Source organism: Culex pipiens, chromosome 2, assembly GCF_016801865.2.
Source record: "Culex pipiens pallens isolate TS chromosome 2, TS_CPP_V2, whole genome shotgun sequence".
NCBI lineage: Eukaryota > Metazoa > Arthropoda > Insecta > Diptera > Culicidae > Culex > Culex pipiens.
In genome coordinates, this window is record NC_068938.1 from 137,383,182 (window position 1) to 137,403,650 (window position 20,469).

A 20,469-nucleotide genomic window follows, 5' to 3' on the forward strand; every position below is an offset into this window, starting at 1 on the left:
TTTTACACAAGCCCAAACATACTAAATATGTTTATCAATACAGAATAATGCATTTTATATTGCTCTCAGTTTTTTGGAAAAATGTTTTTGCCCCCTGATTTTTCAGACCAATTTTAAAGGGGCGACATATTTATCCAATTCGGTGAACCTCGTTGGATAAATGTACGACTCGTGCTGAAAAAATCCCTTTTTGCAACTTGTTGCATAAACTACTAGGGGAACAGCATCTAATTCCAGCGTGCCTCTAATGTTGGCAGGTCAGAACTTTGGCATTCAATTAAATCTAATTAAAAGCGTTTTCAACTGAAATCTAGTGATAAATAACTCATTAAAAAGTGAGCAAGCAAGTTTCTATCAAAAGTTTTGCAAAATTATAGTTGTTTAAATAGTGAAAATCAGCAAATTGGATGGAGTAAGGAGCGAGTGCTTAACCAACCAAACATACGAGAATTTCCTCTATTAGGCGTTCGAAAAATAAAACAATTTTTGGGTTTAAAAGTGCAAATTTAATTCTTGGATATTTTGAAAACTAATGACCCGATTTTAAATTTACAAAAATTAAAATATATGTGAAATTTTATCTGCTTTTAAAATTCCGAAATCACGACTAACACTTTCAAAACGGTACAAAACGTAGGATCGTGAAAAATCGAAAAGCTTGGGTTGCTCAATATTTTATTGAATGATAAGCGATCAAAATTAGTTTTTTTTGCAGAAGGTTTAGAAAAATAACAGTATGTTGCCTGAGATATTGCAAAGTAGCTAGATGTCAAAATGCTTACGTGCCAGAATTTATTTTTAATTTTATCCATTATCAATTCAATTTATGACATTTCATAAAATTCAAATAAAAAAGACAATTTACACAAAAATAAACCAGTAGGTTTTCAAACAGAATCAAACTATTATTACAGCTTCTGGATGGATACAACCGCATCGACTCCATAAGCAACTTCCATTCATAACATAAAAAATTACGATCTCGCTTTTAACTTCATTAACATTTCTTGACTTCAACTCCAGGTCCTCAACGCCACAATTTTTTCATTGCTGCAAAAAAACAAACAAACCAATTTTTAATGATCTATAACAATACTCTCTACTTTTGGCAAACAGTAAATTGGTTCCACTTCGACAGTTCAAAATTAAGGCCGTTTTGCTAACCACTATTCAGAACCCAGCTATTTAATTATGATTATTTCACAATTTTACAAAAATAAAAGATCAGTGTGTCTCAGCCGTTGGAAAATTCCCCCCTAGAAAAGGAATTTTATAAAAAAAATCAAAAATCAAATTTAATTCTGATTTAAAAGGTTCTTGTGCGAATTTTCGAAAAAAAAAGTCCCCGATTTCAAGTTACCGTAAAACGGGATGAATTTGATAGGCTTGAGATTTCAAAAACACGTAAGGGATGGTATGGTCAAGAAGAACTTTTCATAATGTTTTGAAGAGTTTAAAAAGTTAGTTAACTATAATTTAATCTTCTTAAAGTAGGGAAAGGTGGGGCAAGAGGAACAATCGCTCGTACGGCAGTATTTTTTACAATTTTGATTATTTCCAGTATGAGGAATTGTTGCTAGCAATGCAATTAACTGATTCTACTACCACATAACCGCCAAAATGACGTAAACGGCACTGGGCATAAGATTGAATGAAGTTTTTTTCAAAACCCGTTTTCTTATAATATTTGGAAAGTACAAAATAAGGCTTAGGTACAAAATAAGGCTTAGGATTCGGCTCATTTTATCAAAATGCTATTTTTCCTAGATCAGTAGTGCCCCTACCAATGACTTAAAAAGCAAAGCAATCCACTTTAACGACCCCCGGGTCTTTTGTGGGCTCTGTTGCAACTTTCTGCTCATTTCTAGGCGTCCGAAGGTTATGTGTGGTGAGTCACCCAAAACCTCTTTTACGCAAATGGACCGACGTTTTACTTCCCCATCCGATAGAAGGCCAGGAGGATAAGGCGGGAATCGAACCCGCGCCCCATAGCAACTTAGGGATCGGCAGCCGAAGCCGCTTACCACCGCGCCACGAGGCCACGAGGCCCTACCAATGACTTGTACCTATTATAAAGTATGATTTAACTTTTGGTTATTTTTGTAGAGAGCTTTTAAAAAATCTTGTCCAGATGGGGCAAGTGTACCATATGGGTTTTTAGTATGGAAAAATCACGAATTCCTGAAACAACATATTTTATTGGGAAATAATTACATAAAAGTACTTAAAAACTGAGGAACAATTGCTAAAAAAAATTGTCCATACAAAATATAGTGATATTATGAAATTTTATTATTTATCATCTAGGGGAAATATACCCATTTTAATCACTCTAAGCCGTTCGACCAATTCTCATCACTTTGCCGTTTTCCGCTATTAAATCAACATTTACAGATATTTCAACAATGGAGAGTTGCTTGCTCACTTTAATTCGAGCTATTTATAACTTTGGAACAGTCAAAAACACTTTTTAAAAGCCGTAATTCATGAACAAAGTGCTGATAGGCCGATAATAGAAATAGGCTGAAAAAGGGTATAGTTCCCCTAATAGGGGTCGTGCATAAACCACGTGGTCTTTTTTTGGAGAATTTTTGCCCCCCCCCTCCCCCCTCATGGTTTTTCGTGGTTTCACGCCAACCCCCCCCCCCCCCTATATGACCACGTGGCTTTTTCCTCCCAGGCGAAACATCTACAAAAAAAAACAAAATTAGTTTAGATTTCAAAAATGTTTATCCACAAATTATATGCTGTCAGTGCTTTGGGTCAAAAAACGATATTACTGTTGTTATTTAAACACAATTAAAACATTTCAAATTATATCGAAATAAACAATGTTGAGAAATGTTCCTAAATGATTTACCAACATTTTCCCAGAAGTTAAGTATAATCACATCGTTCATAAATGCAAATCGTTTTAAAATTTACCCAATCTCACCCCTTAGAGGGGGTGACATTGGGTCAAAAAGAAAACATTTTAATTTGTGTATGTGCTATAAAACCACTAAAACTAATTTAATAATATAAAAAAACAGAAATTCACTTAAAAGTGTGCAAAAAGTATTAAATAACATAGTTTAAGGTAAATAATAACAGAATAACAATTTAGTGAAATGGTACAGAAAGTAAAAAAAAAACTCTCAACAAAACAAGAAACTAAGTAAATCATATGTATTCAAAATTATGAAATTGCAGTGCAATTAATTGCATCTAGAATAAATATGCTTTAAGAATTAAAGCTACTTTGTTATATAATCAGCATTCATGATTGAATAAAAATGCGCTTTTAAATATCTTCATTTTTAAAATTATTAAATAAAAGAAAAGTTTTGTTTCAGGAAAAAATATTTTTATATTATTTTAAGGAAATTATCTAATTATGAAAGCTTATATTTATGTTAATATTAATTTTATTCCTAACATTCATAAAAATCCAATCTAAAGCTACTTTTCTTTTAAATTAAGCATGATTGATTCCAATGATTCAGTGTTTCCAAAAAAAGTCGAGTTGTGTAATTTATTTCTGCAACTATTTTTAAAAAAGGTAGGTACCTAAAAATTGCTATAACTTGAAAACGGTGCACTTTATGAAAATTTCACTGTACTTTTTGATTGCAAATTCGATTTTACATCGAAAAATAAACTTAAATTTTTTTTGCGATAAATATTTCGATTTTTTTAAATCAGTTTTGATTTAAAAATTCATAACTCAAACAAAGATTTTTTGCCCTGGAAATTTCTGAAAAGTTGACAAAATTAAAAAAAATCAAAAACCTGTTTTAGTGACAAAATGTGAAACTAAAAATCAGCAAAATAAATAACCTCCGCGGAATTTCGGGCGATTTTTTTACAAGAGCAAACAAAAGTTGGAACGACATTTTTGATCGCAAAAATTACAGATTTGATCAAATCGAGCTATGCAAAGTTTTAAGATCATCTAAACATCCTTATAATTCACTCAAAAAAAAATGTCCCGGTTGGTTGAGTTATGCCCGAGAACCAGCGAGTTGAAAATACCGTTCCATCTTTCTAAGGAGTTTTATTTATGTTGATCTTTAACGGCATTGTTTTGAAATTTTCTTTCACATATTAATATCGGCATTTGAAAATTAAGTGACTCTTTTAAACTCAAATTATTTTAATGTGTCTATATATTTGAGTGGTTTTATTTGAGGTATGAAGTTGAAGCTATAGGAAATTTTCTCAGCTTAACCCTCTTATACCCAAATTTTTTTTTCGAAATTTTTTATTTTTCCCGTGTTCAGGAGGTCATTTGAGCAACTTTTCATTTCATTTCATTTTATTAGGTAATGCTTTAACAATTACATTGGTGCAGTTGTTATCCTGAGCTGAGATATGGACTACCTTTCAACAGCTGATTTGTTCAAAATGGGGAGAGAGTTTACTGGTACTAAGGAGAACGAATAAGACAGAGAAGGAAAAAAATGCAAAAATAACCTTCGAAATAGCTAATAGATGTGGGATAGTTAAAGGAAAGGAGGCATTACTTAATCTAGTATCACAGCTCAAGGGGACAACCGCTGCAGTTGAGCAACTTTTGTTCTACAAAAAACTTTACTTCTCTTGTTTTATGTTTTTCTTGTTTAATTTTAAGTATTTTAGTTTGCATTTATCTTGTTTAGTTTATGTATGTTTTTGGTAGTATTTGGCCTATTCTACCACCTTCTATCATTACATTTTGCCTATCTAATTTTTTCATGTTTTTACTTTTTCATTTTTTGCTTGTTTTTCACATTTTCTGCTACAAAATAGCACCATTTTCATTTAAATTTTAACAAAAATGCGTAGAGGCATAGTCTGGGTTGGTTAAAAATTGATTTTTGGCGATTTTTTAAATCGAATCCCGTCTAAAGGCGGGGTTGGGTTGTGGAGGGTTAAAGGAAAGGACAGTACTACGTGTATTTTATGAAATGTTATGTAATATAACAATCCGAATTGTGTAACCCATGGAATAAGGAATACCTTTTAGACCAAAATATTCATCCAATTTTTTGGTGAATCTTAAAGTATGTATCGTTCGTTTTTCCGTGACTGGGTATTTTTTAATGTTAGACGTTTCTCTTGCAAATGTAGTAGTGAAACTGAAATTTCGCGCGAAAATCCTGAAATTTGGTTTTTGAGTTTCTTTTTATTAAAAAAATCTTGCATGAGAGAGGAGAGAAAAGATAACTTGAGTTTGTTTTAAGTGTCAAAAGGAAATCTTTCGATAAAGATTCTTCGATTACTTATAGGACCAATAATCACCGTAGCTAAGATCTAAGATTTTGAAAATATATTTCTATATCTACTTTCAATGCAAATTTGCAAGCACATTTTTAGCTACAAGATACCATTAACATAAAAAAGAAATTTTGTTTGCATTTTGGTATGTATTTTTACACCCAGAACTGGGCATCGGCATACGAGAGGATAAAGAGCACGATTCGGTAGTAAAATGGTACTGTGTGCGGACGGAGAGGATAAATCCCGAAATTACCGAGAGTACTTTACTCATGGGTTCATCTTCATAAAAAGTTCATCTATCAAAAAAAAAAAGTACTGGTACCGAGATTCGAACTCAAGACCTTTGGCATATTGAACCGTGCCTTTGCCGTATGGGCCACCATGGTTCGGTGACTAAGTGGCGGTCATTTGTCCATATAAGCCACTCAATTGGATGAACTGTTCCAATGAACGAACACGCGAGAGGACTATACTCTCTCAAAATAGCACTTTCCTCACGTTTCTTTTCGTGAGGACTATCCCTTCGTTCACTAACTATGGGTGTAGGGTATATTAACTTTGGATACTGTCACTTTATTTTTAAACAGCTTTTAAACTTTTGTAAGAAGGAATTACATGAGTATTAAAAAGTGTTCATTCAATATCAGGCTCAAAGTATTGATATGAATCTGCTGATATACATAATTAAATATTGAATTGGAAAATATTGTGACATTGAAATATAAGCAATAATTCTAAACACAACAGTTGTATGATTTTAAAGTGTAACAAAAAATGTATGCATATAAGTAAACTTAATGCGCGTATTTTATTGTTGGTTTTTATAGAAAAGATTTTTTTTTAAAAGGCCACGTGGTCAGCCGTCGACCCCCCCCCCCTCCCCCCCATGGCTTTTCATGGTTTTTTCGGTCGGATTTTGGACCCCCTCCCCCCCCTAAGGAGGCCACGTGGTTTATGCACGACCCCTAAGTAATATTTTTTTCGTAAAAACGATCAAATTATTAGTAAAATATTATTATTTAATCTAAAATTGAAAGAAACGTTTCAAATACATTCTAATATGATATATCTAAGTGATAACAGTTAATTTTTTTGCAAATTGACATGTTGTTTCATGCATTGATCTTCTTGCCCCAACGGGTTGTTTGTCTTGCCCCACTAGTTGAGTAGAACGAAAATCATCAACAAGGAGAAGGAAAAAAAGTTTAAAAAAAAAAATATATTATGTGCTTCTAGAGCTTCCAATTTCTCGTCCCGGGAATTCCCGGGATTTTCAGAAAAAAATATTTCCCGTTTCCCGGAAATTCCCGAAATTCAAGCGGAAGTATACATTTTCTTAAATTTTTGGAACTATTTTTTGAAGTTGCTCTGAAAAAATAATAAATGAGCAAACTCAACATGATTTTGTTCAATTAAATGTATTGCTTGGTTTATATATAATCAATTTGATTGTCAGAAATTATGATATCAGAATTATTTCCGATGATATTAATTTTTGAAGCAACTGGGAATAGATCTTGCTTAATGAGTATTAAATTATTACAATAAGGTAAGCTTTTAACAGATTGATGTTATTTCATCAAAATCATATTGACCTCTTACCTCCAAATTAAAATTGAGATTTTATTTACGTTTTTGTGCAAAAAGAATTAATTCAATTGGTTGAATACCTAGTACTACAGAAATTACAATTTGAAGTATAAGAATTATGGAGCACTGGTGCAACTACAAATGTTAGAGGGTTAAATGTGAAAAAATAGAAAAAATAGAAGATTTTTTGTGGAATGATTTTGATTTATCGTATAATTTAAATCATGTTGCATAATAATACAAAAAAAAATCATTGAAAAATTACTTTCTATTGTTTGTTCTCAAAAAATGCAAAAATATATTCAAAGCTTGCTTCAAATATTTGAAAACATTGGGTTGTTTAGACTAAAACCAACACTAAAAAGCTTTACCATTTGTTCAAAAGCTGAAACCAATATTTGTCATGAAAAACCTAAGTTCTGCATGTTTTTTCCCATTTCAATAAACTGGTCACCGAGGCAAGTTAAAAATTTCTCATCAAAAAATACCAAAATACATTTTCTTGTAGTTGAGTGATTTTTACATGCAGTCAAGCTGTTAATTGATCTTCACACTTATTTAAACCATTGCTATTGATGTCCTATACAATTTTGTTGCATAATATTAATTAAAACCAGGATCATAACAACTTTCACTTAATTTAAAATTTCCCGGGAATTCCCAGGATTTCCCGGGAAATTAGCTGAAAATTTCTCGTTTCCCGGGAAATTTGTAACCCCGGGAAATTGGACGCTCTATGTGCTTCTAAAACATAATTGAGGAAAATCTCCAAATTTACAGGCGTTTTCAGTTGAACAAATTCCATATAAAATGTGAAAACATTTGATTCATGCTTCGAATTCGGATTAAAATGTAATATACACAGCAAATAATTATGATGTAATTTTACCACAATTCAGACTAAAAAAGTGACCTTACACCAGAATAGTGGTAAAATTACACATTTTTTCTGACATAAAAGATGTTACCCTTCCTAGATGTATTATTACCATGATTTTTTTTCTGTGTACATTGATCATTTTATAAACAAAACTAGTTTCAAACAAATTTCAGGCAAAATTCTGACTCTTAAGCAATTTTACCTATAATTTATAAATATAGGGTTAAAAAAAACTTTTAATCTAAGTCAACTAAATATAAACACTGTTTTATTTTATTAAAAACTATAAACCTACCTCAGTACATGTTTCTAATATAATAATCTTGAGAAAACCCTTACCAGTTGAAAAAAATCTAAAAATAAATTGAAGCCCTATTAATGTCACCCCGGTTCTCTGTATGTTTCGTTTATTTTTGAATAGTTTCCATCCTTGTCTATCTCTGCTAAACATGTTTTAAAAGCTGAATAAAAATCATTTCATTTTCCAAACTTATTCTTTTATAAATTTTAATTTTTTTTTTCAAATCGAGCCCCACATATTTTTTAAATCTCAAAAATATTTTTATTGAAAAATGAGAAAATTTCACACTTTTACTTTCAAACACCGAACGATGATTACTGTTTTAAAAATTCTTAAAAGAATTTTTTTCTTACAATGATTTAAACTCGAATAGGCTGCATTTTTTCAAAAAAAAATCACGAAAGTACTTTTTGATTCCAAATTCAATTTGACATCCAAAAATAAATTTTGATTGATTTTTTTTCGTGGGAATTTTTGATACTTTTCAAAATTATATATCAATTTGTTGCAAATAGGCCATGGAGGAAATGCAACTAAAAAGATTGAAAAGCACTGCTATAAATGGAAAACTTAAACCATCGTGGTTGCTCAAGACTAAGATCAACTCTAAGCCAACACAAGTTCTACACATCCAGTCTACGACGCAAATAGGCATACCCAAATCAGTCCATTTCGTTCCAACAAAGCCATAGTAAATCAGGGCCGAAGTCTCCCTTAAGTGGGCGTCAAATCAACATACGAAGTTGAAACCCCAACCAAGGTCTCAACACCTAGCTTGAAGTGGCTCAACTTTGGGTAAACGTTGCCGCGTCAACTTGGCGATTCGAAAGTGGGCACTCTCAAAGGAGTGGATGCGTTTAAGAGCAAGCCGCGAAAGCTCGCCGGTTCTCCACAAATATTCACTCAAGTGTTGAGCAAACAAAAAATCAAAAGAAAAAAAGGAGTTTAAGGCATGGTTATTGAGTGTGAAATAAAAACAAAACAAGCCGGGCTTCGTCACGGAACCGTGACGGCTTCGCCGTCGCAAAATCTCTCGTTAAAAGGTACCCTGGCCAGCGATTATGAAAAAAATACATCAAGTCGCAATAAAACATGTCCCGCTGTGTGTTTGTGGCGACCGCCAACCGGCGACTTCTGGGGACGCGATGACGACTATGAAGGCAGTCATCGTCGTCGTAACCGGCACCGACTCTCGAGAGCAGCGGCCAGACAAAGGCTCAGGGCATCAGGGCGCGCAATCAGCTGTTATTGACTAAACTTTGACATTCAGCAAGGTAAACGACGATGGCGCCGACGATGGGGGGTTGTGCAACGGTTTCTCCGGTTCTGCTTTTGGGGGGCTTGATGGCGAGTCGTTGATAGGCCTCTCCAAGGAGAAGAACTCAGGCCTGGTTTTACAGTCATTTTCATGAAATGAAATCACACACATCTCCACAACTCCAGCCCCCCTTTTGCGCTGAAGATGACCGTCATAACCACCAATACCACTGCCTCAACGCCGACTGTCCGCGGGAAAGGTCATCCTTCATCTGCGTCTGCGGCTGGTTTGGTTGTTGGATCTCGAGACTTGGTGGCTCCCTAAAAGGTCACCCGTGTGATTGGAGCACTAAAAGTGGAGCTGCTCAACTTCAGCGAGTTGGCTGCGTACTGCGTAATTTATCGATTCACCATTCACGTCACTACGTCGTCTGTCTCCGGACCCCCCCGCGTCCACCAGCTGTTCTCTCTCCTAAAGAATCGACCTGGCGTCAGAGCCGTGGGTGTTTTGGGTCTGAATGCGTGGGCTGTGGGCGGGATTGTTTCGTCGTCAGTGTTGTGGCGCAGAACCAGCCAGCAATTAGGCACGTTGTGGTTACGCGTGGGTGAACCACGGGGTGTCGGAACGCGAAGCCAAACGGAAGCGAGCCCACCAACCATCGAAGCCAAAGTAAGTTTGGTGGGAGGTTCCACTAGCGTTGGATGACGACAATGTCGTGGCAGGTCAAGCTGAACGGTTAGAACGGATTGTCGTATTGCTTCGTGCAATTAACTTAACCAATTCTGTCGAAAAAAAACCTTGACCTGAAGAATTGAAGGAAATGCCCAAGTTTCAAAAAACATCAGACAACCCAGATAAAGCTCAACTAGACCTCAATCCCATAGTCGTCAGCTGTTTTGCCTTTCGTACGAAGTCGGACGCGGCCCTTGACCGTGTGCACATGTCAGGCAAACTGTCAAAGTTGCTGCAATGTTAACACTGGGCCTCGACGTGGTCACGTATAGGGAACTGTGCAATTTTCTAGAACGAACGTAAATATAAAAAATAGGTACACAGAATAAAAAATAAGCCGATTTTTTTATTAGTTCAATTTCCCAAAATACATATTTTTTCATTCCTAGATTTTTTGATATGTTTTAGGGTACCAAAACCCACAACTTTTGAGCTATATAGAATTATGGTCAAAAAATCTGCCGCCAAATTATAAATTTTTGAAAAAATGTGATTTTTGGAAAAAAAATCGAAATTTTAAACAAAAAGTTGTTGACCTCATTTTTTTAGGCAACATTGAATTTGCAATCGAAAAGTACTTTTCAGATTTTTTGATAGAGGTCTCCATTTTCAAGATATAGCCACAAAAAATTTGATTTTAGCGAAATATTTGCAGTTTTTCGTTTATAAAAAATACATGGTCACTATTTTTAAAAACGAAAAACTGCAAATATTTCGCTGACCATTTCTGAAAATATTTATTTCGAAAAGTACAGAAAATTTGCTATAAAATTGTCTAAAAATAACTGAAGATTGAATCTCAGGAAAATTGAAATTTTCTAAGTCTCACGCAAACAACCAACAATTTTCTAATGTCGATATCTCAGCAACTAATGGTCTGATTTTCAATGTTAAAACATGAAACATTCGTGAAAAACAATATTTTTAAAAATTTTGAATCGAGACAAACATTTCAAAAGGGCGTTGCGGATTTTGGTACCCTAAAACATACCAAAAAATCTCGAAAATAAAAAAAATACGTATTTTGGGAAATTGAGTTTTTGTAACAAAAAAGTTAATTAAAAAATCGGCAAGTTTTTCATTCCGTGTACCTATTTTTTCTCAATAGTCCATAACAATACCTACAACTTTGCTGAAGACTCTAAATTGATCAGTAAATTCACTTAAAAGTAACAGATTTTCGAATATTTACGTACCATTTTTGTATGGGCAGCTGCCAAAATTGTATGGAGACTTGTATGGGTAAACCAACGACACAAAATAGCTTCTTTGGTCATAGGGAAGGCCCCCACAATGTTTGAGCCAAATCAAAATATACAAAAAATAGAAATCGGCCGATTTCGTAGATAATTTTTCAGCAATAACGTGAATTTCAATATTTAATGTGCTTGTGAAATTCAGATTACTGATTACTGATGAGAAATTTTAATCTTCAACCTAAAATGCAGATAGTTCATTGAATTAAATTAAAAATTAACGAGATTTTTTATCGTTTGTCCCGAAACAGAAAATGGATGGATTAAAAAAGTGAAAAAAATTAAAATAAAATATTCAAAACACCGTTGTAGCACCAAAAGCAAATGAATCGCTTTTACCAAAAGTTTACATATGAAATCAATCTGCCTGTGTGGATCAATCGGACCGCGCACTGGACTCACAATCCAGAGGTCGCCGGTTCGAATCCCGAGGCGGACGCAAAAATGCTAAGTATAAATATAGGTATTCGGTGCCCTCTCCCCGTGCCCATACCTTCACACTTAGCAGACCCGGGAGGCGGAGTCTTGTCGCAAAAAGAACGATACACGCCTGTGGATCCGTAGACGAAACCGCAAGGTTTAAGAGGGCCACATTATAAGGTGCTACGTCGATTCCGTTTTTTTTATGAAATTAATAATTTAATGAAACCTAATATGATATTCTTGAAAATAACTGAATGAAACCTGAAATTTTTAGAAAAATATCCATACGTTTAATTTATAAAAATATTGGCATGCATTTAGAAAACAAAATGATTGAACAAAATTTGCGCTGAAATATACAAATTTGGTGAAAATTGAATAAAAGCAAATTGAATTTGTTCATAAACGATTTATTATTTTTTTAAACAAAGGCAATGCTGAAATCTGGAGCAACATTTGAAAAGGACGAAAAAGCATTTTGACAGCTAGAAACTGTGTGGCACTGTTTGGTTTGTGAGGGGCCATCCGAGAATTGTCCCACAATTGTGCTCCAGAAAAAATATGTTTGTCATTTAATTTCTTCCACACTCTTTTTAATCTACGATCTACGCATTTTCTTCAATTTAAATGATATTGGTATAATTCTATAATAGAAACTGTGAAAAACAAGCAAAAAAATAAAAAGGCGAATCTAATCATAGCTGGTAGAATATTCCAAATACACAAACGAACAAAATATAAATACTAAAAAATAAAACAGGAGAAGAAATGTAAAATTTTGCGCAGAGCAAAAGTTGCTAAAAATTACCCTTTTTTAACATGAGAAAAACCGAAATCAATTTAAAGAAATGTTTTTGATATGATTGCCAAGTTCAAGTTTTCGATTGCTCCAATTTTTTATTACATGATGTTGATCAAAAACTGACTGAAAATTTTTATGGTTTTTCGCTACAAGTCGCCATGCAATTCAGCAGCTTAGTTTGAAAAATTCAGCACGTGAATATTCGAAAATTTGAACCTTGAGTAGGGATGTTGTGATTGATTTGGTGACTTTGGAAAAGTTGTAAGTTATGATTGGGACTTTAAAAATTAGGTATTCAGTCCAGACTCGCTTATCCGAAGGCCTCGGAAAAATTTCACTTCGGATAATCGAATCACAAAAAAAAAATTTCATTGTCTAATTTGTGATTGTTGAGCATAGGTATAACCCCTAAACTACACTAAAATTATTTAGAATTTTTTAATCCAAGATGACGGCCAAAATGGCGGTTTTAAAGGCAATCAACAACTCAAATTTGACTAAAATTGGATCGTAGAACAAAAATTTTATGAAATGAAAAAATACGAAAAAAAATATTTATTGTTCGTGATTCGATTATCCGAAGTCCCATACAAACCTTCGGATAATCGAACTTCGGATAATCGAAACTTCGGATAATCAAAACTCAGATAATCGAAACTTCGGATAATCGAGACTTCGGATAATCGAGTCTGGACTGTACAATGATTTTTTTTTATAAAAACAAATCTCAATGTTTGTATTTACTAAATGTTAAACTTCCAAAATATGTATTTTTTATAATCATTAGATTTTAGAAATTGGAATGATGGTTGTTCAAATTGAGCCTTCAATAATAATATAAATATGCCCTCAATTTTCAACTGACGAAGTTCCATAAATTATAGGTGATGATATTTCTTAGTATATTAATTTAAATGATCCAAAAAAATCCACGAACGATTCAATTCCACCTCCATCCGACAAAATCAACCGAGTAAGTTCTTGATCCGCACAAAAACTGGGCCAAACCCCCATTTCGAAATGACCACTCTCAACCCGGAAAACTTTAAGTCTCGCGGATCGCGGATCCCAAAAATAGAACCATCTCCAACTAGATAGTGTTGTGAGACGACGGCGCGCGTAGATCGTGGTGTATAGTTTCGTAACGGAAACCGGGTGGAATCTTCGACATTTACACTTATTAGCGGATCGTTTCGATTGGAGTTTTCCTCGTTTCGAAATGTTTTCTAGTACAGTCATCCCACATATTCGGAACGGTTTCCAGATCGGTCAATGTTCAAAAAATCATAGCAAATCGATAATTGAACTTAATGATTCGCTTAAACCTTCATTTGAAAGCTTTTCTTGCGATCTTTTGAATGCTGTATCGAACATCTGCAAATTTTAACTTTTATATGAAGTTTTTGAAGAATTACTTTGACCCTTGAAATCCACAAATTCGGAACACTTTTTTCTTACGAATGTAAACAAACTTTGGATCTCTCCAGGAGTACATATTTATTACCAAATAATGACTTCACACACTGAAACCAATGAAACTCAAGCTTTGTGATGTTTTATACATGGTTTGATAACTTTTTTTGTGAAAATATCAGTTAAATTCAGGTGTTCCACAATTGTGGGAGGCACAATAACATCCCACAATTATGAAACAGGCCATTTGAAGACAGTGTTTGCCTGCTCTGGACAAAATAGTCTTGGAATGAAGTTTTTTGTTCAAAAAGTATTACTTTTACTAGTGAAAAGTAAGATAATGTCCAAATGAAGGTTCTAAAAACAGTAGGGTCGACAGAAAAGCCACTTTTGGCATGCTATTGACAAATTATCATAAAAATGTTCCGAATTTGTGGGTGTTCCGAATATGTGGGATGACTGTACTGGTGTGTAGTTTTGTAGTGTTTATAAATATACCTATCTGTATTCACATGAGCGCCCGCTTAAAAGAGGACGCGATTTGAAGATTTATAGCCGCAGGCAGTTTTAATTGAGGAAGAAATAGTAGAGCAAAACCGACCGCAGAAAAGAGAGAGGAATTAATAGTTTGGGGGGTGGTAAAAAAGTAAGAGGAAGGAGATATCCAACGCCGCCGCATTCCATAGCATGCCAAATCTTAAGGGGAGAGGGCAAGAGCTTACCTTTCCCCTTAAAGCCAAAAACAACGTGAGATACTGTACAAGGTGTGAGTGTTAGAATTGGGTTGGGTAAAGAACAATGGCGGTAGTTACCTTGCAGGTGTTCGAGTGACGTTACAGCAACTTTCGGTTCTGCAACTTTTGAAGATTTGACGACGAAAACGCACGAAGAAACGGCACTAAATTACTGCCTTTGCTGGAACACGTTGGCTTCAGGTCGTTTCCGCTTCGCGGGGTTCTCCACGGGCTTGTTTGTTCGATGAAACGGTGCTTGAACGGTTCTCCTCTGCGCTTCTTCCAGCAACGAATGAACATAAAACGAACTCACGCACTCAAGCTTCTTCACGTCTTCGAGAAATGAGAAAACTTGTGAATGAAGAATGTGTATCAATTTCGGAAACTGAAGAAAACTTCCACGTTTGAACTCTTTCTTCTTGCTTGCGTTTGCACCTCTTGTACACCACCTTGGGACCTTGAAGTCCGTTCACTGCGATGCACTTTGCACTTTTCTTCAGCGCACGTCACCTTTCTCTTGTAACAAAAGAACCAAAAACTGCCAATTATCACGGAAAACTCAACCGAAACAATAAACCCAAGGAAAATCTTTCGCTAGCTGTTCACCACGAGCATCGGAAGCTTTGCCCAGCGCTCCAGAAACCGCCTACTGCTCAACGGCTGACAGGTTGTTGCACAAGCCACTTCGGATACACAGCAAACTAACGAAGACGACGACGACGACGACAAACTCTGACTCTGAACAGCGCCTACTGCGTGCAACAACACAACTAGCGATCTCGACCGTTCCAACTCCAAACTGCGACTGACTTCAGCTCCGCCGTCTGGACAACTTCAACACGTCTCTCTCTCGCAACTTTCCAGCAACACAAAGCGCCGAGCCTTTCCTCTACACCGTTCGTCGTCGTGTTCATCAGCTGCCTTTCTCTTCGCCTGCGCCTGTACACGTGAAACGACGACCAACTCTTCGGGGGTCTCCAACGACCTCTTCTTTGCAGCAGGTCTTAAGATTCACCACTTGCGCCTCAACTCACCACACCGAATTCACCTGGCGTCGACCTCCAGAATTCGTTCCCTTCTTCGCCAGCGCGAAGACAACAGCAGCAACAACAACAACAGTGTTGCTGAAGAACCGACCGACAGACCCAGACGTGAAACGCGAAAAACTAGAATAAAGAGTTCGTCCAAGGTGTTGGTGGTGGTGGTGCTGGTCGCAACTATTTCCGACCTGGGGGTCGGTCGCGATGTGGGTGAAGGAGTGAGCCCGCGCACGAGTGAGAAATAAACAAACAAAAACCAAAATAAATCAACACATTGAAGGTTGCTGACGGTGTTGCTACGAGCGCAGCCTGAATGGTGGTGTTGAGCGCTTAACGAATACAGACTCGCGAACGAACGGTGGTTCGTGAGCAGTTGTACCAATACCAAGAGAGATGGACGAAAGGGCTTCCCCCCACACACGGTGTAGAGGAATACAGTGGTGGAGCATAGCACTATGGCTATGTTTTGGGTTGGTTGGTTGGTATGTAGCATGCAGTTGGATGCTTCAACCAATACCATAACGGTATAAGAGCGATGAATGGTGTTTGTGAATTGAAACGCGATGCTCCAAAATGTGAATGGAAATTAAAAATATTCTGCTTTGACGACTTGGATTTAAAACTAACCTATGTGGATGCCATCCTCACTCCTAACTTAACATTGATTACATAAAAGAAATATTCTTTATCTTAACTACATGAAAAAAACCGATTTAATATCACCAGAGGTAAAATAGAGCTTTTCTTACAAAATGATGAAACTTTGATGACTTGACGACTTGTCGATCTTTCGAGCGAGGACATGCCGGGACTTCGAATTTGATGTTTAGTATATGATTCTGTATAAAACCAAAATTTTAATAGGAAAAAATAGGGTATAAATAAGACGAAAACCACTAATATGGCTATATCTCTGGAAATACATTTTGGAAATGCTTCAAATTGTAGGCCCAAGCAATTTATGGCGCATGTTTTCGAATGGTTTTTTGTTTGGAACTGAATTCTTTTAATTTGATAGTGTTATCTGTAAAATTGTAAAAAAAAACCTCTTAAAATGGCTTTGACCACATTTATTGGTCGAAAATTGTGAATCGAAAAATAAAATGTTCGTCTCCGACCCCACGGCTACATATCTGAAATATAAAAATTGTGGGTTTTACGTGTGGTTTTCCAATAATGGAAGACACACATTTTTAAGAGCGGATACAGACATCTCACAAGTATTTCAGAAAAAGTGCTCTCAAAAATCAGGCTTTGAGTTCCGGGTTTCGAGCCGAAATTCAATCGAAAGAGCGCATAAAAACCTTCAAATAAGTAATAGGATTTTTTCCTGAAACGATTCCCCGCCTTGCACGATTTTTTTTAAGATTTTTGAGAAAAGCGTTTTTTTTAAAGCAATCCTTTCTTTTGTAAAAAGGTAAAAATAATAAAAATACCTAAATATTACTCAATTTGTTATAACTAGAGACAGGGTTACCAGATTTTCAATATTTTAGACTCGTTTAGAAGGTCTATCGAATAGCTATCCAACAATAGGTTGGATGATGGACTATGAAATAGTTTTCATTAAGAAAAATCAGATCCGGATTTAAAAATGTAAATTTAACTTTTAAAAAAATCAAATTATTCGCTCTACAGCATTGCCTTGGCGTTCTCGATTGCGGGATTCCTACTCGAAACTAGGTGTCCGAAGGCTTGATTGTTGAGGCAATTGCAAACCTGACACCTTTGGATTGTTAGTTCAACTGCCTACCAGCGACTCCACCGAGGCAGGACCCAAGGAGACGACTCCTACACCTGGACTGAGCTAACGGCCTAACCTCTAGGTTAGACCGGGGCCAACCTGTACTTCCATGTCCGACGGAAGGCGTGATCAGACAAATCTCGTCTCAAAATTTCCCACCGGGAACCCAGTCCGACTGGGTGAGAGGCAACCACGCTTACCCCTACACCACGGTCCCGGCGAATGCTCGAAATTTAACTTAAGTGGTCATAAATTGAGACAGGGTTGCCAGATCTTAGTTTTTTTAGAATCGTTTGGAAGGTATTCTCGTATGTTTGGCAGGTTAAGCTCTCTCTCCCATCACCATCCAACTTGCTGATTTTCACGATTTAAACAACTTATTTTACAAAACTTTCGATAGAAACCTGTTTGCTCACTTCCTATTTAGCTATTTTTACTCGATTTCATTCGAAGACTTTTTAAATGGGCTGTAATTGAATGCCAAATTGCTGATATGGCATCTTTAGAGGCACGCTGGAATTAGATGCTGTTCCCCTAAAACATGTGAAACACAACAGTTTATAGGACCTTGAAAAAATCTCTAGATTTGTTAATTCAAATGTTCACTTTTTTTAATTGTTGGGAGTTGCCATATTCGGTGCTAAAGGAACGCTTCCACTTCATCCGACCGGCCTAAGTCCTGTCAAGATCCTGGGGTCAGACTATCGAGACACCACCTTGCTGTGTTTTTGAAGATTTGCTGTTTCTTGGTGAGAGCTTTCCATCATTATTTTATTATATTCCCCTATATTATTATATTATAAATTAAATAAACCCTCCTCCCCTTTACTACTTTTCCTAATCTAATCTAATCTAATCGAACACAAGCGCAGCCAGTCCGAAGAAAGCATCCGGGAAGAACTTATGGTTAGATTAAGCCGCAAGTTCCCTCTTGTCTTTATTAATGTTTGCAGTACTTTCGAGAACCCCCGAAGTATATTACACTCATTAAAGCGGCCCGGCCTACTGCGTTGCATCAACCGCATGAGACAGATTCTATGAACGGATCCCACATTTCATAGAACCATCAGTGGAAGAAGAAGAAGCCGGGGTCATACCGTACCAACCGGTTCGAGTTATTTATAGATTGTAATGGTGTGTGGTGGGTGTGTAGGGAATCGTTGGGGAAGGGATTGTTGTATTATATAGTAAATGACCTTGTGACAATACTTCACCACTACGGATTAATTCACTCAAGGAGTATTAATTTCTTGATGCCCGAATGGCTAGAGCATCCGACTTCCAATCCACAGGAGTGAGTTCGAATCCCACCTGATTCTATGCGTTTTTTGTTCATATTCAAAGTTCAGTTACAGTCGAAAAATTTCAAGTAGACCGGTCGGGAATCGAACCCTGAACCTTCCGCTTATGAGCCAGGAGCTTTAGCCATTAAGCTACGGGCCGGTCTCCCCTTTCCTACTTTTCCGTTCCCAATCCCGATTTTCCAACCCACATTTTCCCATTTCCCCTTCCCCCATAAAAATATAATAATTTACCAATTTACACTTACACACCACAACTAACTGATTCGGAGCGTTTGGTACGGTATGTCCACGCATCCTTCCTCTCCTGATTATTCTGTGAAATGTGATCCGTTCACAGAATCTGTCTCTGCGGTTAATGCAACGCAGTAGGCCTGGCCGCTTTAATTTTTGCTATGCATTTTCGGGGGTAACTCGGATGTACTGCAATTATTAATATTGGCAAGAAAGGACGTGGGGCGTAAACTAACCGCAAGTTCTTCCAGGATGCTTTCTTCGGACTGGCTGCGCTTCTGTTCGATTAGATTAGATTAGCTTTTCTGATCATGTCATATAAAAAAGAATTATATTTATATAAGTTTATTTAATTTGAATCACTTTGAAGTCATTTCAAATCCAAATCACATCAAAAAACAAAAAAACTTATTTTAATTCCCTTTAACAATTTAAAACTTGTCGTCCTTGTTTAGATTGAAGAGTAGATTATCACCTATTATCACCAATCAATAATATTGAGCACGGCGTGTTTTCTAGAACAAAATTTTCAGGAAAAAATAGTCATCGCTACTTTCAAATGTGTCTTATAGGAAATTTTCTCAGCTTTCCAATGCTTCTAAGAGCGAAATGTGTCATCGGGAAATTTCTGAGATATCTCTATTATGTTTTAACCGAATTTTTGGATAAGTGGGATTTATTCAGAAATTAAAATCATCAAACAGTGTAAAAATATTTTTTTACATGAATTACATTACAATTTACATATTTTCATAAGTATAAAATAAAAATAAAATTTTATAAAATGTTTTCTGTTGAAAATGCACTCCAAAGTAGCAATAAAACTCGAGTCTTCCAATTCAGAATGCTAAAAACACCGTCGCAAACTTTTTATTTTTAAATATTATTTTAACAATCAAAATCAAACAGAAACTTTCTTTCAAAACTATTTGAACAAAAATCAAGAAGATGAGATTGAAGATGAGAGTCTAATAAACTTTTAAAATATTGGTAAATCCTTGATCATTTAATACAAAAAACTAAAACAATCATTTCCTACTAATGAAAAGTATTTCTCCTAAAGCTAACAACGGTAGTTTGTAGTTTAATTTCGAGTATTTAACATGTTTTGTATCTATGCAACTGGTTAATGTTTGATTAGGCTGGTACAAATATTTTTAAAAGTTTTTGTCACCCCCCCCCCCCCCTCCCCCCCCTTCAAAATTGGCCCGAATAATCAAGGGGCAAAAACAATATTTTTACAATAAACTTTATAATTTCAATGAAAATTCAAGTGCAACCAGCTGAAATCAAATTAAAATACATTCTTCTGCGTTTAAAATCATTTTTAGCATATTTGGGTTTATTAAAAAATCTTAAGATTTTATGAAAATTTTCGATGCAAAATCTTTTTTTCGATACAATTTTTGTTTTTGTCAGATCTTAGATTTTTTGAAAACTTATGATTGCAAAACAACTGAACTAGTGTAAAATGCATTTTAAAACACTTTTTTCATTTAAAAGTGAAGACTATGGCTTGT

The 20,469-nt window shown here is 35.6% G+C and overlaps 3 protein-coding genes across 6 annotated transcripts in view; 1 reads left to right on the plus strand and 2 right to left on the minus strand.

Annotated features, from left to right (window-relative positions):
• Nucleotides 1-20,469, minus strand: part of LOC120425575 (protein yippee-like) — a 176,922-nt gene that overhangs the window by 85,635 nt on the left and 70,818 nt on the right. For 2 of the 3 annotated variants that reach the window (XM_052708517.1, XM_052708519.1), the window contains exon 1: nt 14,709-14,848. The exons of the other annotated variant lie outside the window; for it this stretch is intronic. The gene's annotated coding sequence lies outside the window, so the exon portion shown is untranslated. Of the gene's footprint in view, nt 1-14,708; nt 14,849-20,469 lie in introns of those variants that run through there. 3 annotated transcript variants of the gene reach the window in all.
• Nucleotides 1-20,469, minus strand: part of LOC120419593 (ras-related protein Rab-23) — a 102,807-nt gene that overhangs the window by 11,520 nt on the left and 70,818 nt on the right. Inside the window, exon 1 of one of the 2 annotated variants that reach the window (XM_039582335.2) lies at nt 14,709-14,848. The exons of the other annotated variant lie outside the window; for it this stretch is intronic. The gene's annotated coding sequence lies outside the window, so the exon portion shown is untranslated. Of the gene's footprint in view, nt 1-14,708; nt 14,849-20,469 lie in introns of those variants that run through there. 2 annotated transcript variants of the gene reach the window in all.
• Nucleotides 1-20,469, plus strand: part of LOC120419606 (ADP-ribosylation factor-binding protein GGA1) — a 205,480-nt gene that overhangs the window by 6,411 nt on the left and 178,600 nt on the right. The window lies entirely within an intron of this gene.